This window comes from Bufo gargarizans, chromosome 2, assembly GCF_014858855.1.
Source record: "Bufo gargarizans isolate SCDJY-AF-19 chromosome 2, ASM1485885v1, whole genome shotgun sequence".
Taxonomy (NCBI): domain Eukaryota; kingdom Metazoa; phylum Chordata; class Amphibia; order Anura; family Bufonidae; genus Bufo; species Bufo gargarizans.
Genome location: NC_058081.1, coordinates 601,360,319 through 601,382,789, shown reverse-complemented (window position 1 = coordinate 601,382,789; position 22,471 = coordinate 601,360,319).

Genomic DNA, 22,471 nt, shown 5'->3' with positions numbered 1-22,471 from the left:
CAATCATAATTTTTCAAGGGTGTATGATGCACTCCTTTATGTGTAATAAACGTTGTATTGGAGTGCCGGTTCCTTGTAATTTAAAACAATGTGAATGAGGCTCTCCATTATGTGATATACAGGTTGCATTGGAGTGCCTCTTCCTTTTTCGGCAGCACTTGCACTTTATACACAATTAAATATATAGGATAGAATGTTTTCTAACAATTTTTTCTCCATCGATTTTATCTTCGGTTTTATGCTTATTAGTGTCAGTCTGTAAAAGTGCCGTACTACTCGGACAACATCATTCCCAGCAGCGACTTGGGAGTCCAAGATACATTCAGACATCCTCCCCATGCTGTTCCCGAACCATTTCGGTGGTGTTTCTATCAATTTCTGACCTTTTTCTATGAACTAGACACCCTCCCCTCTTCAGAGCTGGGGGGCCTGGTTTAATGCTTGGGTTCTCCCATTGACTTCCATTGTGCTCGGCCCGAGCACCCGAGCACTTTGGTGCTTGATCAACACTAATGCTGAACACTCTACCATGTCTATACCATTCAATCACTTGCATGACAACCTGGCATCCAAATGTAGTGTTCCATCCTAAGCTCTGTCCACACATACATCTTGGCTTCTGTTCATAATGGAAGGCATGAAGTTGTGACAGATCTGTCACATGATGGATCCCATGACATACCCCATTGACATGTAATGCAATCCTTCTGGTTCCTTTGTGCCTTTTGCTTTGCTGTCAAGAAGAAGGATGCATGAAACACTATTCTTGCCATCAAATGTGATGTTATTACAGATGGAGCTGCCAATGCATATGTGGACTATTTAAATCATGTTACTTAGAGCTCAGGTCCTGGAGTAGAATCGTACCACATGTGAGCAGCTATAGAACAATAGAAGATAATGTAATCTCTGTGTGAACTGCTTAATTGCTGATCGCTACCGCTTTGAGTTTCTCTGCCTATCTTATAGAGATTGCAGCAAATTTCCTATTGACACTGATGAGAAACAAAGTTCATCCTTGAAATCAGTAATAATTCCACTGGTTGAAAATTCAGCCGACACTTCTGACACAAAAACGTAGATATGTGAACCACTCCCTACACTGGTTTTCCTTTATCCTTCTCGAGTAATTCAGTTTCCATTCCCCACCTAGAGGTCTGCATTGTTTTCTTAGAGATACCAGGCCATGTTTTCCAGCTCTATACTGGTAGGGTGTGTGGAAAGTTTAACATGAAAGGAAAGCAAACTCCCAAGAACTTTTTTTTAATCCCTCTTGTCATGCCTTATTGTAAGCTTCAATCCACCCAATCTTCATGTGCTATTTTTAAAATGCCTTTCAATTAGATGACACATAGCAGTCACAACCATACCCGATGCACCTTTTAAAATAATAAATTGTGAAAATTTCTGATTATCAAAGTAAATCTAAATTTCACGAAAATATTCGTGTTTTTAGGGCATAAGTGACTGACGCCTAGGTGTTATACCAAGCCACCATAAAACATTTCACCTGTTAATTGTCTCTGCATTTTGCTAGACCATGGACATTGCAGAAAATAGTAACTAATAGAGAATGAGATCCAGACTGAGATACCATGTGAGCATATTATACTTGTAATGATTTTAGGTCCTATTGTGGGTTTTATTCAACTTTTCGTACGAGCCTTCTGGGAGAATAGAATGTTCCATGCTAGACATGTCCCTTTTAACAGGCTACTCAGGCCACATCCCTTTACATGACACAACACCTCCAACTCAATGTGTGTTTGGACACCAGTGCAATGTCAGATTACACAGCATCCCTGAGCTCCACAGCCTTCTGCTGCACCTTGGAAATTTTCCAACTCTTCTGGAGGCCGAGAGGGCTCCCCTTTTTTCTGGGAGCTTCCCAGACATTCCAGGAAGTTGGCAAGTATGGTTTTATCTCATTTAATGGCAAAACAAATCCCGTAGTATACCCAGAATTTATGATGTGAGATATCTAAAGGTGGACGTATGTGTTATGAATAATTCACTAATGTAGGAATAACACTCAACACCATATGTTGCACACTTGTACCAAGATGCTTAACAAACACTAAAAGCACTGAGTATAGTTACATAGCTGATCAAGTTGAAAAATACATGTCCTTGATCTCCTTAAACATCCTGAGTCCCCTAGCGTCATTGGTCATGAAATAAAATGCGATCATAAATTGAATTAAGACTATGAACGGGGAGGACACACCATAGTGGCAGGCTATGTAGCTACTCTTATATCTATAGAAAGAGATACTGTAGAAGAAGGCTCCAGCTCAAGTTGGACATCTCTGCTTGCCTATGGACAGTGGTATCCTGAGATTTATCTTCTACTCAAGTTGCACAATGTAAGCAGGTGTCATCACATGTTACTGCTCTCTGGAAGGGATGGTAAGATGTGGTGCACCTCAATGTGAAATAAGTCCAGAGTTTCAGGGTCTGCAGTTTACCAGTGTGCTTCTTTACTGGAGGAATCCAGGTTCAAAATAATACCAGTGAGACTTTGGTGCTGGCTTTCCTAGTCTCCTCCCTGGAAAAAGAACAGTTTGATGCTGAAGAAAGGCCTAAGCTAGCTGTCACTCTCTTTTTCAGAAGTCTGGTACCCTGGTCAAAGGCGGAAGGCCCACAGTATGTAGCTCAGTAGTCCAGTTGGCTCCTTGGTCACAGGGCTGGTGACCCAAGGTCTGTGGCTCAGTGTCCCTATCTCAGCATATTCTTCTGGTCACTCTCGCAGACTGACAGAGTCTTTCCCTCCAAGCACTGGTCCCTAGGGGCTCTCCTTATATACAGTTTATGGCTGAACTAGAACCTTCTAGTGGGAGGGGTGGAGTGGAGAAACTCAGCACAAACATAGACTTACATTACAGCTTCAATGGAGCTTCAATGATACTCAATGGCAATGACACAGCAGTTTTTCCAGACAAAAACAAGTTTCCAGACATAACAACAGTGCTAAACCAGACATTCAAAAAGTCAGTCTGTCTGGTTTTGGTGGAACACAAGTCTGGCATTTTTCCTCCAAAACATGCTCTTCTTTAAGCCCTATGGTAGCTGTGGAAAATTACTAGCTTCTCATTCAAAGTCCCAAAAGTCTCTCAGTATTTATCAACCCTTTCAACAGAGCCTCGCAACTACAGTGCAAACAAACAGGATATATATTACAACATAGTTACACGATATTAAACAGTATAAGTCAATCCAAGTTAACCTTTTCAAGTGAAATAAAGTAAGAAGTTTAAAACTTTTCATATGGGAAACAGTGGCTAATGTCCACAAATGTCCAGACTTCCAGGCTATGGACCACAAATGTCTATAAGAACTGATTTATTACTGTGTAGGTTTTAATTGCCTTCTTTTTTCTATTCCAGTGTGCCAACCATATCACTTTTGGATGCGCCAAGCAAGAAGTGGGATGAACTAGCTTCAAAAGCCATAGTTTCTAAGTGGTGGCATGAAGCAGCACCATCAGAGAGTCTTATTTAATTTTTTTTTTTTGGGGGGGGTCTTATTTGTACGTATCTGATCATAATAACATAGATATTCTATAACACATGTACTAATAAACACTGGTAGGCCCAACAACATTTCACCTGTAGAAGGGCTGCCAGTCTCTGGTGGAGTCATTATGAAGTCATGGGATAACCAGGTACAAACTGTCATAAGGAAATTAACACCATCAATAGCCAGGCTGAGGTTCTCAAGTGTATACAAATAGCTTAAGCAGTAATAAAAATCACTCTTTAGTGCTATTGAGGGCCTCTGCTTGAACCATACCTGTTCTTGCTTTAGCACTTCCACGTGCAATGTATGCCATTACAGACATCTCTTTGCAGCTGAGAAAATAATATGCAGCCAGCAGAAACATCGAATAAACTCTTGACACAACATTTTGTCATTTTTTTTCTCCATAAATTAACAAAGAGTATATATTATAGCCTTTCCTGGCCAATTCCTACCTGCATTGTAAACCTTCTCCTGACTGAGTCACTTGGCAGTCTTTCTATAGAGTTACAATAGTTCTGGGCAGCAGGGAGTCAAACCTGTCAGGAGATCAGATGGATTGCAGACGAACTTGGACAAGGGTCATGATGTCATCACTAGCTAGTTGGCATACATATGCTAGGGGGTGGCTTTCACTATACTGCTTGCTTCGTAGAGTGGTAGTTAAACAGCTGGCAGCCCTATAAACCTGTTTCCATGATATACTAGACACGGCATTATAATAATGTTTTTCTGTTATGATAAAAAAAAAAATGAACCTTGAATCTAAGAATAGTTAGAATTATGAGTGGGGAATGAGCGTGTGACCTATGAAAGGGTCAACAAGCCTACAAGAGATGAATTTATTTTCTGTGGGTGGTATTGGCTAAGTTTGTAGTTTCCTTTCTTAGACAATGGGGCTAGACACTGAAAATGAGCAAAATGGAAAAAAGGAGAGCAAAGGACAAAGTATTGAGGAATAGCGAATATTTAATGTCAAAGTTCAAGAACATAAATGTTTTCAGGGTGGCTTAGAAGCTAATATAATTTGCACATAACACTAATGAGATTTTAATATAAAAGTTCTCATGACTTGCCTTCAATCTTCACCTGTCCAACATGGGGTGGTCTCACTTCAGCAAATGGCATTTATCATGTAGAGAAAGTTAATACAAGGCACTTACTCATGTATTGTGATTGTCCATATTGCCTCATTTGCTGGCTTGAGTAATTTTTCCATCACATTATAGACTGCTCGTATCCAGGGGTTACGTCCACCCTGCAATTCAGCAGTGGTGTACGTGCTTCCACACTATAGAAAAAAGCACCAGCCTCTGCTCTGTAGCGGTGGTTGTAACCCCTGGAAACAAGCAGTGTATAATGTGGTGGAAAATGAATAAAGCCAGCAAAGGAGGCAATATAGAGAATCACAATACATTAGAAAGTGTCTTGCATTAACTTTCTCTACATGATAAATGCCATTTGCTCAAGTAGGAGAACCCATTAAAGGAACATATCTTTATTGTTGTATTCCAGGATACATTGTAATTTGATACTTATAGTATAGTCAGTATACTTGTACACTGCTGTCATGTCAGCAGATTGTGGTACTGGTGGACACAGCAAGCACTGTACAGGCAAAAGCACATATTACTGCTCCTGCCTTTTCCCACTCAACACTGTACCAATGGGCTATACCAGAATTTAGCTGAGCAGAGCGGGCTCCTGCCTGTGCCCCCTCCACTCATAAGTTCTACAAAAGCCCCGGCGTGCTATGCAGAGATTTTAGCTGACAGAGTGGGCATAGGCAGGACAGAGGAATCTACCTGTATACCGCTGACATAGTGATGCAAAGCACAATAGACACCTGAAATTCAGGTAACTATTTGCTTATAAAAACAGCAAAACATCCATTAATAAAATATAGTAGAAAAATTTATTTACGGGGATTTGGAACATTTTTAAACAAACTTGTCTAAAAGGTAAGCTACCCTTTAAGTCCTGACAAGACCCCCTGACTTGCCAGTCTACAAGTTTTACCCACTAAAGCATTCCAATCCACCAGCTTGACTTCATCTTGTATAGGCTAGAATAGTTAGAAGGTAGCATTGGTACTAGTTTCTTCTGGGACTTGTTCTCCACAGTGGCTCATATATCGTGTTGAATTAAGTCCAGGTAATTTATTTATTTTTGGTGTAAACTCACAAAACATCAAATCAGACAAAGCAGTATGGTTACTGTAAATACTCTTCCTATACTCTGTGCAGGGTCAAAAGAAAAATATATAAAAATTCACTGGTAAGGCATAGACAGAAAATATGCCAGAAGATCTAAGATCCCAGAAGAACCTTATAAGTGAGACCAAACTAGGGTCAATTTCCAATTTTCTAACATTTTCCAAGTGTTTCCTAAAATAGCACATTAAGAAAATAGCTTAGCAAACATACTTTGAGTCTGGCTACACTTTTCTGGGCTTTTCATGCAGTTTCTAAAGTCAAAACCAGTAGTAGACTCAAAAAAGATGAGAAGTAGAAATGGCAAGATAGGACAACCACTTTAAGACTTTCCCTCGTTTTATCGATCCATCCATACCTGATTTTGGCTTCCAAAACTACATCCAAAAACCTGACTGTTTGGTCATCCTCTAGTACGGAGCGGAAGAAGTAGTTAAGGGTAGTAAAGTAGGTTTGCTGACTGTCACAACCAGCTCTGAGAGAAGATCTAGCAGATGTTCTTCTCTACCTGTTGTATGATGTTCTTTGTTTTGGTTTCACTTTCTATCTCCTTTCCTTCCCCAAGCTGTCATCTATTTGCACTGATTGTCTCTCTTTATATTCCCTCCCATACTGCCTCACTTTGCGGTTTATACTTCTTCCTGGATTGTGTTCACTGCTAGAGGCTCCTGCTCCTGATTCTTCTGATAAGTCTGTTTCCTTTATATGTGTTTTCTTGCTGGCTTGATTGTAGGTGACCCTGACTCCGTCCGTATTAAGTGCAGGGACCCGGGGGTCGTGTCCCCTCACTATTGTAGGGTTTTCAGGTGTCACATAGTATAAGGTACGAGGGAATGCAATTGTCTACCATTAAGACCTTTGCATGGACATAGCAGTCAGGGAGAGCTCTAGCGGTTTTATAGGGCTCACCCATATGCTCCTTAGTTTGGGATCAAGCCAGTCAGATGTTTATTTATAAAGTTCCAGATTTCTGCAACACCATCCGTGACACTGACATTGAGCGCAGAGCAGCTGCACTTAACATATAGGGAGGGCCTGCCGCCGCACTTAAAAAAAGCACTTGCGGTACTGCGGGCCCTCCCCCCACTGCGCGACCGGCGGGGCTGCCCCTTTTGCCCCGGGTTAATGAGGAGAAGGCGCACGCAGTGTGCATGTGCCAACTTCCGTCTCTCTTCCTGCTCACCGCTGCTGTCTATGGCAAATAGACCCCCACCGATCTGATATTGATAACCTATCCTGAGGACAGGTCAGCAATATTAAAAACCCGCACAACCCCTTTAAGCTGCATTGAAGTGGATAGCTTTGTCCAAATATACCAACAGTAGGACTCATGTGCCTTGCGTAAGTAGCCTGTATGGCAGTGCCAGGAGCTATAGAGCCTTTGTGCACTGCCATACAGACTTTGTTGGTCTCTGTGTATCCTCTACTTGAAGCCTTGTCACTAAGGCAGAATAATTTCATGCATGGGGAGTCTGATAAAGACTTCCATCAAAAATTGGCTGACATACCATACGGAGATACTGTACAGTACAGGCCTCTGAAACAATACTTGCTATTTGCCCGCCACCTCATAGTCAGCTCATAAGGAATAAATTGAGCGGTCTAGTTTATAATCTAGTAAACGCTACTTTCTTGGCCTACTTGCAAACACGAGAGGACATTGAAAGCAATTCTACACAACTGAGAAGGTGCCACCGTAATATGTAATATGTAATATGTTCATTTTAGGCTTATGATTCCCTTGTGCCTCAATTCACATGGCACCTACTTACATAAAATACAGATGCAATCAGATCAATCATCCCCTTTCCTATCACAGTAATGAGATGAATAATATTACTACCCTGTGTGTTATAAATGTTACCCTACCTGCTGAGACAGCCCTCATATTCATAAGACGTCTTGTTGCATATATAAATATGTGGAAATTCCCTGCCAAGTTAAGCCAGCGTTCCATTGCCAGAATTTCATCGGCTTTATAACACTCTTTTTAAAAGCCACCGGGGGATATGCATAAGTTTAAAAAGTGGTTTTATTGCAAAAAATGAGGCTTTTACATTGGAAAATTAATTTGCAAGTAAAAAAGCACACATCATATTGACTTTAATTTTCACTGAACATCGAGATTTACTGAACTGTGAGGTAAATATTGACTGAGACCATGGCTAATGACTTCTTCTCAGGTCAATAAATCTCTCAGCAGTGATCACTATTTATTTAATGTTCCTTCCTACTGACTTTTTCCTTTCACAAACCCAACACACATCACTGACTGGTTCAAAACTCAAAGAAGTGCATACTAACCTTATATATTAAAGAGGTATTCTGGTTTTATTGATTACATTTATTTTTTAGGACATGGAACAGTTTTCTAATTTACATCATTTTAAATTTTGCTCGCAGATATTTATTACATCCATCCAGTAGCCTTTCCCTAAAGAAAAAAAATGGTATGGCTCATTTTAGTCCTGTAGTGCTGGGTAGGCCTAAGCATGGCGTTAGTCACATGAGCCGTCATTTGACCCTCACAAGTATCATGTGCCTGGCTAAACAGTATTACTACCTGCAGGATCTCATTATGTCTCAGTGTCTGTGTAGAAGCAGATCTGTGTGTTTTTTTTTTTTATGCTGAACTTTATTAACAGCATGACAGCACCTAGAGACAGGCAGCAATTTTACATCACCTAGAGCAGTGATGGCAAACCTCCGGCACTCCAGTTGTGGCAAAACTATGACTCCCAGCATGCTCTATTCATTTCTATGGAGTTCTGAGAACAGCCAAGCAAGTGTACATCTTGGGAGTCGTAGTTTTACCACAGTTGGAGTGCCGGAGGTTAGCCATCACAGACCTAGAGGCAGGCTGTCATGTAAATACACACAGTAATGTAGTCCCTGTAATAACCACAATAAAATAATTATTCTTAGACCTCATGCACACGAGCGTTTTTCAGGTCCACATCCGTGCCGCACTTTTTTCCGGCTCGGGTGCGGACCCATTTACTTCAATGGGGCCGCAAAAGATGCGGACAGCACTCCATGTGCTGCCCGCATCCTTTTCTCCGTTCCGTGGCCCCACAAAAAAAATATAGCATGTTCTATTCTTGTCCGTTTTACAGACAAGAATAGGCATTTCTACAATGGGCTGCCTGTTCGTTCTGCAAATTGCGGAAGGCACATGGGCGACTTTCGTTTTTTGCGGATCCGCGGTTTGCGGACCGCAAAAAATGGAATGGTCGTGTGCACGGGCCTTACACTAGTCCTATTTACTCATCACATGAATGTGTCCTGTGTGCTGACCTTGCAAATGTATGTCATGTAACACTGCTGCTTACTGATTGTCAGGAATTATATAAAGTGAAGAGTGACTGATACTGTGTTTCAGGCCATGTATACATTACAAAGGACTGATCCATGGGCTATACCAGGGATGCTCAACCTGCAGCCCTCCAGCTGTTGCAAAACTACAACTCCCACCATGCCCTAATAGCTGTAGGCTGTCCAGGCATACAGGAAGTTGTAGTTTTGCTATAGGTGGAGGGCCACAAGTTGGCATCCCGGGCTTTACTATTCTCCTGCATAGGGGCCAAATGCCTGAAATAAGAAAGGTATGTATGCTGAATTTTAAATACATGTATATTAGAAAATTGTGTGATTTCCTATTATATAAACAAATAAATAAAAAATATATAAACTGGAATACTCCTTTAACCCCTGAAATACCAGGCGGTTTTAGAAATTTTTTCTCCCTGCCTTTCTAGAGTCATAACTTTGTTATTGTTCCGTTCACATAGCCATGAGAGGGCTTGTTTTTAGCAGGACAAGTTGTACTTTCTAATTAGTTGCACCACAATCTGCGACTTTTCCCTGCTCACTCCAGGTCTAAAACTGTGGCCGTGGTGTGGGCGGGGAATGGGATGGTCCGGCAGGCCCATCTCATTTATCATTTTCTACGCCCGTTTTAGGTGTAGAAATAGTCTAAATGTAAGACAGCAAGGAAGCTTTGTTAAAAGATAACTGTCATATTTTTTTTTTATTTGCTAGTTTATTAGAACTAGACATGTATACCTGAGTTAGTCTGTCAATGATTGTCAAAAGATCTGTAATTACCTTATAATAACAGCTTTCATTAATGTCTCCTGTCCCTTTCCACTGCTCCCTAAAAAGACCGTTGCTAGGGCTCATCTGTCTCCCAACTTAATGTAAACAGAAGACAGAGGGGCGGTCCTTCACACTGCATGTCTGCATTAGGCTTCAGAGTAAGGAGGCGTGTCTTTCAGTAATTCAATCTGATTGGCTGGCAGGGAGCTGCTGGCTACAGCAAGTGTGTATGTGAAGTGAGGGAAAGCAGTTTTGGAGCCATCTTGAGAAGATCCTCATATTGTAGGATTCAAGATACCCATAATGAAGGGTAAAACTCAAGGAAAATGGTGGTATGTAAATAAACTAAAGATTGCTTTATGAATAATGTTGCTGCAGCAGTAGCATATGCAAAAATTGATTTTATTGATGAAAACATGACAGTTATCCTTTAAATTTAGAACTGGCGATGGATGCGCTGAAGTTATGGAGGCCAGCGCCTCTTCATAAGTTTGACGGAACCAACGCAAGCTTAAGGGTTTATTAAGACCAGCATCCCCATAGTTTTTAAGGCTGAAAAAACACACCCATCCATCTAATTCAGCCCGTTATCCTGCAAGTTGATCCAGAGGAAGGCAAAAACCCCATGAGGTGAAAGCCAATTTTCCTCATTTTAGAGGAGAGAAATTCCTTCCCAGCTCCAATCAGGCAATCAAAATAACTCCTTGGATCAATGACCCCTCTCTAGTAACTATAACCTGTAATATTATTACCTTCCAAAAATACATCTAGACCCCTCTTGAACTTTTTTAGCGAACTCACCATCACCACCTCCTCAGGCAGAAAGTTCCATAGTCTCACTGCTCTTACCGTAAAGAATCCTCTTCTATGTTTGTATACAAACCTTCTTTCCTCCAGATGTAGAGTATGTCCCCTTGTCACAGTCACAGTCCTGGGGATAAATAGATGGTGGGAGAGATCTCTGTACTGACCCCTGATATATTTTATGGTTATTAGATCTCCCCTCAGTCATCTTTTTTCTAAACTAAAAACACCTAATCTAATTTTGATAATCTTAGTCCATTTATTGTAGTACTGTAGTCCACCCATTCCAGTTATTACTTTAGTTGCCCTCCTCTGGACGCTCTCCAGCTCTGCTATGTCTGCCTTGTTTACAGGAGCCCAGAATTGTACACATGAATCCATGCGCCGTCTGACTAGTGTTTTCTAAAGTGCTAGTGTTTTCTAAAGTGGCAGAACTATGTTCTCATCACTTGCAACCGATAATCTTATTGGCCATGGCCACAGCTGCCTGACACTGGTTGCTACAGTTAAGTTTACTGTCAACTAATGTGTATAACCTTACATTTATCAGTGTCAAACCTCATCTGACACTTCTCTGCCCAAGCCTCCAATCTATCCAGCTCCATCTGTAGTAGTATCCTCTTTACACAGTTTAGTATCATCAGCAAAAATTGATATTTGACAGTGCAACACTTCTACAAGATCATTAATAAATATATTGAAGAGAATAGGGCCCAATACTAGAGATGAGCGAATTTCAAAAAAAAATTGATTCGGTCGGTTCACCCAATTTTCTGAAAACATTTGATCCGAATTTATTTGTGGCGAATTGCGTTAAAAAACGGCTATTTCCTGGCTGAAGAGAGCCTGTATAGTGGTGTAGAACACTGTGTCTTGCAGTAACACGCATAGAGAGTCTGCTGTAGTAGTGAAACAATACTATGAGTCAGTATGACACACAGATGACAGGCATCGCTCTTAGGCCTCTTGCACACGAACGTGTGCACCCCGTGGCCGTGCTGCGGCCCGCAAATTGCGGGCCGCAATGCACCAACACCAATCGTGGGGCAGTCGCAGTGGATCACGGACCCATTCACTTTAATAGGTCCGCGATCTGCCCGTTCCACAAAAAGATAGGACATGTTCTATCTTTTTGCGAAACAGAAGTACTGGACGAAACCCTACGAAGGCACTCCGTAGTGCTTCCGTAGGGTTCCGTTCCGTGCTTCCGTTCCGCATCATTCCGCATCTCCGGATTTGCGGACCCTTTGAAGTGAATGGGTCCGCATCCGAGATTAGGAAGGCCCACGGAATGGCGCCCGTGTATTGCGGATCCGCAAATGCGGTCCACAATGCAGCCATGGAGCGCACACGTTCGTGTGAAAGAGGCCTTAGGCTACATGCACACGAACGTTGTTTGTTTCTGTGTCGGTTCTGTTTTTTTTTTGCGTTTTTTTTTTTCAATGGGTCCGCAACAAAAGCGGACAGCACACCATAACCACGCAAAAAAAATAGAACATGTCCTATTCTTGTCCATTTTAGGCATTGTTACAATGGATCCACAAAAAAAAGAAAACGGATGGCATACGGAAGTCATGCTTTTTTTTACGGATCTGCAATTTGCAAACCCCAAAACACATACGGTCGTAGCCTTAGAATCACTTCACACTTCACTCATTTGGTCAATTACGGGGGCAAAACTGCCAAAATAACTCAAGTGTGAACTCATCCTTACAGGTCAATGTTAGCGCCAGGTATAAAGAATCATGCAGCGGTCCAAGATCCTACTATAGTGTGAAAGAGTGCACTCCTTTTACACCATCGTCAGCTGATTCCACATAGATGTCTACAGAACCTGCTCTATTAAACGCTTATACAAGTAGAGCCCCCCTGACAGAGTGGAGTGGGTGTCAGTACTAAGTTTGTGTTGAAGTCACTGATTATTTTGCCCTTCCTCTAATCCATCAGAACAATAATAATAATTATAACTCCCAAAAAAAACGATCCTGTCTGTTGAGCATCCTCCTTCACTTGGTCAGCATTTGGTCAAAAAAGAGGGTCAGTCAGCACATCCCAATGTTAAGGTGCACACTGCCATGTCTAGAAACACAAGGAAAAAAGGACAATGCCACAGCACTCTGCAAAGACAAATAAAGTACAACATTGCCATAATTATAGAAAACATTCTGGTACTAATGCTACGCTTATTTTGCAAATTTCAGATTCTTGGCAAATACATTTTGTACAAAATTATTTGGGCCCGTCTGCCAAACGTCAGCAGCATGGCCCTCACAGAGTGATGAGGTGGCAGCAGCACGAGGAGACCACAGAGTGGTGATGTGTCAGCAGCATGAGGAGACCACAGAGTGGTGAGGTGGCAGCAGCACGAAGAGACCACAGAGTGGCCCAGTGACAGTGGTGAGGTGGCAGCAGCATGAGGGGATGACAGAATGGCCCAGTGACATAGTGGCGAGATGGCAGCAGCATATGGAGACCACAGAGTGCTGATGTGGCAGCAGCATGAGGAGACAACAGAGTGGTGAGGTGGCAGCAGCCATAGCAGTGGAACGGGAGTGCAGAGCGCCCCCCCCCCCCAGTCAGACCTCCGTGAGGATGGGCGATGGCGCACATAGGCAGTGGCCGACTGACTGCATAGGATGTCTCGATTGTAGTTCACTTTGTCCTCCCTCTCAGCAGGTGTAAAAAATGCCCCCATTTTGGACCAGTAGCAAGGGCAAGTAGTCATCCCTCTGCCAAATGGTGAAATTTCCACTGTCACTACGCAAGCAACTGAGCATGCATCGTGACATTTGCGCAAATGACTCAGAGGGTCTCCCTGCCTCCATCTCCACTGCATACTGCCATGGTGTGTCTGCCTTGTCTTCCTCATCGCCCTGTAGCTCCTCCTGCTCCTAATGTCCTGTCACATGTGTAGAAAAGCCACCTATTTCTCTATGCATTGCTTGTGCTCGAATGTCCACCTCCTCTAGTTCAACCCCCCACAGGCGCAGCATCTGTTTCAGGACATGAATCAGTGGAATGACGTTGTTCATCCCATACTCCTGGCGAATGACAAATAAAGTGGCCTCCTCAAAGGGCCCGAGCAAATGGCAGGTGTCACACATGAGCTGCCACTGGCTAAAATCAAAGTTACACAGGGGAGTACCTCTGTCCGCCTGTATCAACAAGAAATCGTTTATGGCTTTTCTCTGTTCATATAATCAGTCCAATATATGGAGGGTGGAATTCCAATGGGTGGAAATGTCGCATATCATCTTATGTTGGGGGATGGCGTTCTGCCGCTGCAGCTCAAGGAGGGTGTGCTTTGCGGTGTACGAGTGGCTGAAGTGCATGCAAAGTTTCCTGGTCATTTTTTAGGATGTCTTGCAGATGGGTGGAAGACTTCAGGAACCTCTTTGCAACCAGATTGAAAATGTGCGCATGGCTCAGCCCTCCTTAACGCAGCACCAACACCATGTTCTTCCCATAGTCGGTCACCGTTGTTCCTATTTTGAGTTGTCGAGGAGAAAGACAGGATTCGATTTCTTGATGAAGGACGCAGAGCAGTTCCTCCCCTGGGTGATTGCATTCGCCCAGGCAAACTAGGGTGCAGAACAGCTTGACACCGCCGTGCCCTGCATATGTGGTATGTTGGAGGGGCACTGTGAATTGTCCCTGCAGTGGAGGCTGAGTACGTGGGAGGATGAGGAGGCAGAGGCGAACATTGTCGCAGGACCAACGGCGTGAGAAGTGGAGGTGGAAGAGGCGTCACCTGGTCAAGTGTCACAGTGGGGAGTGGAGGAAAACTCCCTACCGAAAACTGAAAGTAAAACGGAACAGAAACTAGGCCTGGATGCAGGGATAAGGGAGCAAGTCACCTCCTAAAGCATCTCTAATCCTCGCCCTGACTCCTATCCATATGAGCGGACCCAGATGGTAGGAGCGCTCATACACAAAAACCTGGGCCCTAGCTGACCCGGAAGATCCCTGAAATAAAGTCAGGACTGAGACACCCTGTTCATCCACAACAATGATTGGACAGGAGTCTCTACAGGCCTAGCATCAATGAGAGGAGAAGACAGTGAACAGCAACTGGATCGGCAGGTAAGAACCCAGTGATGCAACAACACACTAGAACAACTAGCACTTACCTGCCGCAGCAACAGGATGAAACACCGACATCAATAACTAACTAGAACCCCATGTGGACAGGATGCATGACGGCACCAGGCAGAGCTGCTCCCTGACATGTGGTTCCCCATCTGGGGAACCCAGGAGCCCTCTCACTGAAGGCACAGACAGACAGGGGAAATGTCTAGCAAACATGCTGGACTACAAACACCAACAGACCAGACATGAAGAAACAACTAGACATACAACATAACCCCAAACAAAACCCACACCATACAAAGAGACATGTAAGGAAGGGTAGAGAACATAACAACAACAGGAAGACATTGGAGAGACATTGATGTCAAACTAGGTGGCCCTTACAGATGGAATCTCCAGCACAGGAGCATAACTCCAGCACACACCAAGGCTGGAGTACAACTAAACTCTAAACTAAACTGCTACCAGCCACAGGCAATATAAGCACCTAGTGACCACACCCAGCCAGGCCTTAACCCCATAGCCACCAGACTGGGGAGAGGCTAGGAAACAGGAGCAGTGGACACACATGCAGAAACAACATGTTGCCCCAGGCAACTGCATGCACGACAGACGTGTCACGGCAAACTACACCGGGACTGAGACACAGCTGTGACACCAAGTTGCTGATGTGGCTAGGCAGGAACCACATTTACCCAGTGGGCCGTAAAGGACATATATTGTCCTTGACTGTAGTTACAGATCCCCACGTCGGCGCTGCCGTGCACTTTGGCAGATACCAACAGGCTCAAGGACTGGCCCACCTGTTTGTCAACTGCTTTTTTCACAAAGAAATTACTTGGGACTCTCCACCTTGGCCCATCACAAGCCATCAGTTCTCTGAAAGGTGCAGAGTCCACCCCTTGAAAAGGGAGGGACTGTAGCACCAGCAACTTGGCCAGGAGCTTCCGCGCCGTTGGATGAGTGCAGGCATACTGTTGTCTCTTGGCAATGGCTTCAGTGAACGATTGCTGACGGAATGACTGACGAGGAGCAGGAGCATCAAGACCAGCAGATGATGGGAAGGACAGACAGCTCCCTTCAGCTTAGGTAGTGGAGCCTTGATTGCATGAAACTGCGTGCATGACACTGGGTGATGCAGCAGTTGCTGCAGCAGGCTGGACCACCACATTGGAGCCACGGTTCTCCCAGGCCACTTTATGGTGACGCTGCATGTGTTGACCCAGGCCTGTGGTGCCAACGCTGGCACCCTGGCCACGCTTCAACTATTGCCCACAAATTCTGCAAATGGTCATGTTCACCTCCAACGGCGGACTAACAAAATATTGCCACACCGCCAAGTATGGAATTTTCCCCCCAACACTCCGCACTGACTGCCTGCTACCACTGCCTCCATGAACCACTGCACCGCTATTTTCTGGGCCAGTAGGTTCCTACAAACCAGGTGGTCTACCTCAGAATGTTTGGCTCCCGACCTCCCACTGCTGCCACCCTGCTGACTCACACCCACGCTACCACCCTGCTGGCTCAGCCGCTGCCTAACACGCAAGCTTCCACCCTCTTCTCCTAATGATGATGATAAAGCCCCTTCTTCACCCAGATCCCAAGTGCGACTCGCTACATCATCATCATCCGCAATTGTCTGTATGTCACTGATGTCTCTCTCAAAAGTCTCATGGCCAGGAGCCTGACTGCTTGCAACACCTGCTCCCATGCAACTCTCCTCATCACTACTTGCCCGCCTACCGGAGGAAGCAGCGGATGTCTCCTCCAAATCTTGGCTGGGCAGTAGCTGCTGACTGTTCTCTAGTAGCAAGCCCTCGCTGAAAAGTAGAGCCGAGCCTACGGCATATAATACTTCTCGCGCTAAGGGAACTGAAAATGACAGAGGAAGTCTCCTGGGCCATGCCAACTAAGCATCATGTCAGAGGAACCCACTGAGTCTTGGCTGGGGGTGTCTGATGTCACTTGCGACTAAATCGAAGACCGGGTCAACCATTCAAGCACCCCTGGGTTGCTGGTCAATACACGACCACTAGATGACACTGGGAGTCCAGGCCTCTCGCTGCAATTCCTGCTGCCACTATCTATGAGCTGTGATATCTATATCCCTTATTTTTAACAATTTTACATTTTTGTAATTCTGTAATCTTCTGTCACTGGAATGCATTTATTTTTGGAGTTTTGTATTCTCTGTGCTGCTGTAACACTGTGAATTTCCCCATGGTGGTACTATTAAAGGATTATCTTTATAACAAACTCCTATTAGTATTTTATTATTGTTTTTGCCTCCATGTATTTCTACCCACAGTGACTCCACATGTTCATGTCGCTCACTATTATCTTCCCTGAGTGTGGGCTTTAAACAGGACTCTACATAAAGGTAAACCCCTCCACCTCTCCGGTTATCAAGATCCTTTCTAAGGCTAGTTTCACACTAGCTGCGGCCTACTCCGGCAGGCTGTTATGGCGGGTGAACAGCCTGCCGGAACCGTGCTGCCGCTAGTGCACCGTGCCGCTGGAAATCCGCTCCGACCCCATTGACTATAATGGGGGCAGGCCGGAGGCCCGGCCGCAGCATTGCAAATATGCCGAAACAGCCTGCCGGAGAAGGCTGCCGCTAGTGTGAAAGTAGCATAAACAGACTGTACACCTGCAAGTTAACTTCCCAGTCATAGCTATCATCCAGCCATGTCTCAGTTATTCCCACTATGTCATAGTCCTCCTCACACATCACTAATTCCAGTTCTCCTGTTTTATTAGTCAGGCTTCTGGCATTAGTATACATACAATTAAGAGGTTTATGTACATTTTTTACCCTACACCTTTCCTTATGAATTGTTCTAGTCCATCCTTCCATTCCTCCCCCAGTCCCATTACTTAGCCCCGGGACTCTATCTGCACTATCTTCCCCTCCTATTATGTAATTACTCTCCCCCCGAGTCCCTAGTTTAAACACTCCTCCAACCTTCTAGCCATCTTCTCCCCCAAAACACCTGCCCCTTCCCCATTGAGGTGCAGTCCATCCCTATGATAGAGCCTGTAGCCGATAGAGAAGTCGGCCCAGCTCTTCAGGATCCCAAACCCCTCCTTCCTACACCAGTTCTTGAGCCACTTGTTAACCTCCTTAATCCCCCACTGTCTTTCTGCTGTGGCTACAGGTAGTATTTCAGTGAATACTACATTTGAGGTCTGTGTCTTGAGCTTGCAACCTAAGTCCCTGGAATCATTTTTATAGGAAATGTGTCACCAATTTTTTTTTCTGCCAGTTAAAACCAGATAGAAGCACCCCTTACCGGATTAAGGCCTCATGCACACGACCGTTGTTTTATTCCGTGCCGTTTTTTGTGATTTTCTGCGGACCCATTGATTTTCAATAGGTCAGTTGAAAGCTCGGCTAATGCACCGTTTGCAATCCGCGTCCGTGATCCGTGGTTCCAGTCCGTCAAAAAAATATAACCTGTCCTATTATTTTAGCAGAAAACGGTTTGCGGACCCATTCAAGTCAATGGGACCGCTAAAAAACGCGGAGGCACACGATATTGTCATCCTCGTCCGCGCGTTCTTCTGTCCGCGATGGGGATGCAACCAAACGGAAGCGGATCTCAATAGCGGAATTGAAAACTCTAATGTGAAAGTAGCTTAAGGCTACTTTCACACTTGCGGCAGGACGGATCCGACAGGCTGTTCACCATGTTGGATCCGTCCTGCCGCTATTTCGCCGTGCCGCTGGACCGCCGCTCTATCCCGATTGACTATAATGGGGACGGGGGGGGAGCTCCGGCACAGCACGGCGCTGCACGGCGAAAGCCGCTGGACTAAAAAGTCCTGCATGTCCGACTTTTTAGTCCGGCGGCTTTCGCTGCGCTGCGCCGGAGCTCCGCCCCGTCCCAATTATAGTCAATGGGGACAGAGCGGCGGTCCGGCGAAATAGCGGCAGGACGGATCCGACATGGTGAACAGCCTGTCGGATCTGTCCTGCCGCAAGTGTGAAAGTAGCCTAACTTAGAGAACTAGACGGGAAAAAAAAGATCTTTCCACTGTGGTATGTAATGAGGAATCAATTGTGTTCCGCTATTTTCCTCTCCTAATTTGATGTGGTTTAAAAGTAACACCTTAAAATATTTCATGAGTTATAAAATATTTGTTTATTGAAAGATTATAACAAGAAAGGTGAACAATAACAACTTTTTAAAGTTGAAATAAAGCTGATGACCAGATGTAGGATGTTCCATTGGCAGGACAGTTATGACATCTCCCTCCTCTTATGTTAGCTTTCTGTTACTATCCATGATGGTAACGGGTCGGTTTTGACCCGTGTCTTAAATCAGCCATAAAATACCCTCTGAACAATTATTTTTCATCCAATTTGTTTCTTACCTCTTGGTTACCTTGTTAGGCTTCTTTATTCTTGAAAAGATTGGTTTTAATATTTTTGGTGTGACCCTTAGACCTTTCTTTTGATAGCATACCTCTCATGCTGCATATTGGAGATGATTACTCTGCAAGTCAGCAACTCTGAAATGTATTGGTCCTATGTTTCTTTACTTTAATTAGAGAAGCAGACAAGCAGGCAAAGAGATGGGCCCCTCGCTAACTACAGCTCCCAGGGCTGAGAGGGGATTGGCTGTCAGTGTTACTAAGCAGAGAGAGTGCTTATGATTTCAGTTTTGGCACTTATTAGTGTCCTATAATTCTATATTAAAACTGGGTCAGAATTGACCCTAACACCATAAACGTCTTAATTTTAACCACAGTATTTTATAATTTAGTGAAAAGGATTCTTTTTCTATTACATTGTTTAAATAGAGGTTCCTGACAAAGTAAAAAAATCTTGATGCAATAAACAAATTTATGTGATACTTATAGACATTCAAAACCTGAAAACGGGTCGGTTCTGACCCTAACATAAGAGGAGGGCTAAAACATATTGAAAAGATGCCAAAGAAATACAGACAATGTCACCCAGAATATCTGCCCAGAAGGGCAGTGGCGGCTAAAAATATACATTAACAAAGAACTTAATGAGAGGAGGAATATTGATAAGTTGGAAAGAGGAGGAAGAAGAAGAAGGTGGGAAATATAGGGAGGAGTAACAGAAAGCCTTTCATACAACACTGCTCAAAGGTCCAGTAGAAGACAATCCAATGTGGAGGCAGCTTTGAAGCCAATCGCTTCCCACTAGGCTCTATTTATGGAATGATTCACAAACACTCAACCTATTAGACCTTAATGAAGATATACCTCTGTATAATTAACTGTAAGATGGAGGAGAGAATATTCACTTTAAAGTAATGCTGCTAATCCCCCAGTGATTTGATTGATTGCACTGTTCTCCAACACCCAATGTGTGTCTTAGTGGTGTGGCCACTCTACATGCTGGGCCGCGCTGCAAATCCAGCTTCTCATTGCACCCCCCAGCTCCAACTGGGGAGTGCACAGAAGAAGCCAGGGTTGTGTAGTAAATGGGGCCTCTAGGTTCTAAGTGAGGAGGTTTGAATCATGCTGCAGATGACATGCCAAGAGGCTGGGTCCCTTAAAGGGGTTGTCTCATTTCAGCAAATTGCATGTAGAGAAAGTTAATACAAGGCACTTACTAATATATTGTTATTATCCATATTGCTTCCTTTGCTGGCTGAATTCATTTTTCTATCAAATTATACACTGCTTGTTTCCATGGTTACAGACCACCCTGCAATCCATCAGTGGTGGTCGTGCTTGCACAATATAAGAAATTGCACTAGCCTATGGGCGCTCCCATGGTCCTGGCCACCAGAGAGGCTGATACTTTTTCCTATAGTGTGCAAGCACGGCCACCACTGATGGATTGCAGGGTGGTATGTAACCATGGAAACGAGCAGTGTATAATGTGATGGAAAAATGAATCCAGCCAGCATAGGAAGCAATATGGACAATCACAATACATTAGTAAGTGCCTTATATTAACTTTATCTACATGATAAATGCAACTTACTGAAGTGAGACAACCCCTTTAAGAACAGTCAGTGGTAGAAGGGTTAGTACCACAGGGGCAAAGAGGGATTAATGACCTGGTCCATGCATTAGTTCCTGGGAACACTTGACTTGGAGGAGCAGTTAAGTATTGCAGATTTCCATCAGTGCCCACAAGATAGATTAGGATGAGCTGGACACCTGGGGCCTAGTGACCTTAGAGCAGAGAGTTCCCCTTGGAACTATCACTACTTAAGGACTGTAATAAATACTTAAAGGGCATCTGTCAGCAGATTTGTACCTACTGTATGAAACTGGCTGACCTGTTACATGTGCACTTGGCAGCTGAAGGCATCTGTGTTGGTCCTATGTTCATATTTGCCCGCATTGCTGAGAAAAATTATGTTTTCATATATGCAAATGAGCAACAAGGGTGTTACTATTACACCTAAAGGCTCTGCTCTCTCTGCAACAGGCCAGTTTCATAGTTGCAAATCTGCTGACAGATGCCCTTGAAAGGACTGTGGCTTTGAGGAAAAGTGTGACACTTAGGCCTCTTTGACATGGGCGTCGTGTGTGAGGGCCTGGATAGGATGCGGGTGCGTCGCGCGAAAATGCACGATTTTTCAGCGCGAGTGCAAAGCGTTTTAATGCACTTTGCACGTGCGTGTAAAAAATCGGCATGTTTGGTACCCAGACCCGAAACCGAACTTCTTCACAGAAGTTCGGGTTTGGGTTAGGTGTTGTGTACATTTTTATTATTTTCCCTTATAACATGGTTATAAGGGAAAATAATAGCATTCTTAATACAGAATGCTTAGTAAATTAGGGATGGAGGGGTTAAAAAAATAAATAAAAATAATTAAACTCACCTCATCCACTTGTTCGCGAAGCCCGGCTCATCTTCATGATGAGGGTATTGGTTAATTCCCGTTCGCCACCTCTTATTCATTTTAAAAGCCCACCTCTAACAACCCTTTTTCCACCATTACACTTCCCACCATTGAGCCCCATAACCAATAAAACACAGACCACCAACTGGAATGTAATGGCCACAGCAGCCGTTTATTAAATAACAAATACAACATAACATACATAATACTGTAAAACCCCAATGGGGGGAGGTCCTTGAAGCCCCAAAACATCGAGCTGCCGAACCAGGGTGAGCCATTCTTGCCTCCAGCCGTAACGCCAAGCTCGAAGGCACCACCGAATGACCCCCCCTTGATTCACCACAACCACTCGGCCCACCTGGGAGTCCAGCCCCAACCGTGGGGCCCCCCATTTGTCCTCAGCTTCTACCATGACCAACTCCAAGGACCCCCCCCCCACCGCCACAAGCCGCCGTGACATGACCCACCATACAAGACCTTTCCCCAGAACCAAACCCCAATCCATGACGTACTCCAACAAAAGGGACGGGTGGGCGGGAGCTTCTTCTCCAACCTAAAATGGCCCCTGTCTTCCTCCTCTCACCCTATTTAACCCCCTAACTCCACCCCCCCAGCTCAAACTACCTATCCTAACCTCCATCCCTACCTATCGCCCTCCCCTCACCTATTCTGACCCCACCCTCCCCTCCAGCTCACTAAACCAAACCCTAGTCATGTAGGCCTCCCCTAAAGGGGGCTCCGCCCCCCCTCAGTCCGGCCATTGCTTGACGAGGGTATTGGTTAATTCCCGTTCGCCACCTCTTATTCATTTTAAAAGCCCACCTCTAACAACCCTTTTTCCACCATTACACTTCCCACCATTGAGCCCCATAACCAATAAAACACAGACCACCAACTGGAATG